This window comes from Rhinolophus hipposideros (assembly GCF_964194185.1).
Source record: "Rhinolophus hipposideros genome assembly, contig: HAP1_SCAFFOLD_612, whole genome shotgun sequence".
Lineage (NCBI taxonomy): Eukaryota > Metazoa > Chordata > Mammalia > Chiroptera > Rhinolophidae > Rhinolophus > Rhinolophus hipposideros.
Window position 1 is genome coordinate 7,948 of NW_027669438.1, and position 2,469 is coordinate 10,416.

Below are 2,469 nucleotides of genomic sequence, written 5' to 3' on the forward strand. Positions count from 1 at the left end.
TAGTTTAGTGTGAACTAGTGTGTGATAGACAGGGAGGAGCCTAGCAAGGCCTCTCTGTGCCCCATTGTGAAATATGGCCCAGCAAATATTTATTTATCAATCATTTGCTTTTTCATCTCCATATGAATTGCCTTTCTCCCCTTTGAAGTCTCAAACCACAATCACCACCACCCCACCCCGTTCTCCTTAGTTTAAAATAACCTATAAGCCTTAACTGCCCAATTTGTCCTCAGATCCCATATTTTTATGGAGCCCCCATATGTATATAAGTGTATATAATAAATTTGTTTATTTTCTCCTGTTAATATGTCTTATGTCAATTTGATTATTAGACCAGCCAGAAGAACTTAAAAAGAGTAGAAGAAAAATTATTTTCCCTCCCTTATAATGGGAAAATTTATAATACAACATTAAGTAAAAGAATAGCAGGTTGAGAGAACCCTGGCTAGGAGCAGGAGACAACCAAGATGGTGCAGTAGGTAAATGCTATGTTTACCTTCTCTCACATCCACATCAAAATTATAACAAATCAGCTTCTCAGATATAACACCAAATGGCGGATGACGCCGGTGCTGCGGGAGGGGCCGGAGCCCCTGGGGGCCCTGGATTGGGAAGCCGCGGTGGCTTCCGTGGAGGATTCGGCAGCGGTGTCCGGGGCCGAGGTCGTGGTCGCGGTCGCGGCCGGAATCGCGGCCGCGGAGCTCGCGGAGGCAAGGCCGAGGATAAAGAGTGGATCCCCGTCACCAAGCTGGGCTGACTGGTCAAGGACATGAAGATCAAGTCCCTGGAGGAGATCTACCTCTTCTCGCTGCCCATCAAGGAATCGGAGATCATTGATTTTTTCCCTGGGGGCTTCCCTCAAAGATGAGGTTTTGAAGATCATGCCGGTACAAAAGCAGACCCGCGCTGGCCAGAGGACCCAGTTTAAGGCATTTGTCGCCATTGGGGACTACAATGGACACGTGGGTTTGGGTGTTAAGTGCTCCAAGGAGGTAGCCACTGCCATCCGTGGGGCCATCATCCTGGCCAAGCTCTCCATCGTCCCCGTGCGGCGAGGCTACTGGGGGAACAAGATCGGCAAGCCCCACACTGTCCCTTGCAAGGTGACTGGCCGCTGTGGCTCTGTGCTGGTGCGTCTCATCCCCGCCCCCAGGGGCACTGGTATTGCCTCAGCTCCTGTGCCCAAAAAGCTGCTGATGATGGCTGGTATTGATGACTGCTACACCTCCGCCAGGGGCTGCACTGCCACCCTGGGCAACTTTGTCAAGGCCACCTTTGATGCCATCTCTAAGACCTACAGCTATCTGACCCCTGACCTCTGGAAAGAGACTGTATTCACGAAGTCTCCCTATCAGGAATTCACCGACCATCTCGTCAAAACCCACACCAGAGTTTCTGTGCAGAGGACCCAGGCTCCAGCTGTGGCCACCACGTAATTTTATACAAGAAAAATAAAGTGAAAGTCAAGCTTATTAAACAAAAACAAAAAAAATTATAACAAACCAACAAAACAACCATTATGGAGAATCACCTAAACTCAAGCTGAACTGAAGCCTTTCAACTAAAGACTTGAAAAAGAAGCCACCTCCAGACTTGCAGGAAGTTCAGAGCCGTGGCACAGGTTGGTCCCACACACACATATGACCATTAAAGATCAGGGGAGCTCTTTCAGCTGTGGGGGTCTCCCCACCCCCTAAAGGAGCGAGACATACCAGCCCCATACTAGCCCAAGTTTCCAGTGCCAGGGAGAGAAGTCCCCATAATTTTTGCTTGTGAAAACCAGCAAAGATTGTGAATGAGTGAGACAGAGTGTGGCTGCACTCATAGAAGCTCCTGTTAAAGGGACCCCGCGAGGACTTACCCACCAGTAGAATCATTTGCTCTGAGCTCCAGAACTGGGGCAGCAGCTGGAAAGGTGGCAGGGACAAATGGTGGGAAACTGAGTCATCTGGCTTGGGACGGAGGCTGGAGAGGTGGTTTTCTCCTGGACGGAGAAAGAAACAATGGCGGAAGCCATTGTTTCTTTATTGAGCCCTCCCCCTTCCCGGTGCATGAACACAGTCGGCAGCCATTTCTGAGTCTCTGCTGTTCGTTTGCCCCGCCCTGCAGATTTAAGACCTGGCCACGCCCAACTTTAAGGCACACCCAGGCTGCTTTCAGCAGCTTTTTTTTTGTTTTTAAAGATTTTATTGGAGAAGGGGAACGGGACTTTTTTGGGGAACAGTGTGTACTTCCAGGTCTTTTTCCAAGTCAATTGCTGTCCTTTCAGTCTTACTTGTGGAGGGCGCAGCTCAGCTCCAGGTCCAGTTGACTTAGCGAGTAGAACCGGCAAACCTTGTGGTTAAGAGGACACACTCCAACCAACTGAGCCATCCGGGAGCTCAGCGGCAGCTCAGTTCAAGGTGCCGTGTTCAATCTTAGTTGCAGGGGGCAGAGCCCACCATCCCTTGTGGGAGTCGAGGAGCCCAA

At 50.1% G+C, this 2,469-nt stretch overlaps 1 pseudogene across 1 annotated transcript; it reads left to right on the forward strand.

Annotated features, from left to right (window-relative positions):
- Window positions 1–553: 553 nt before the first annotated feature.
- LOC308495588 (small ribosomal subunit protein uS5-like) lies at window positions 554–1,436 on the forward strand (annotated as a pseudogene). Its single transcript has one exon. The product of its transcript is annotated as a small ribosomal subunit protein uS5-like (transcript).
- Window positions 1,437–2,469: the final 1,033 nt, after the last annotated feature.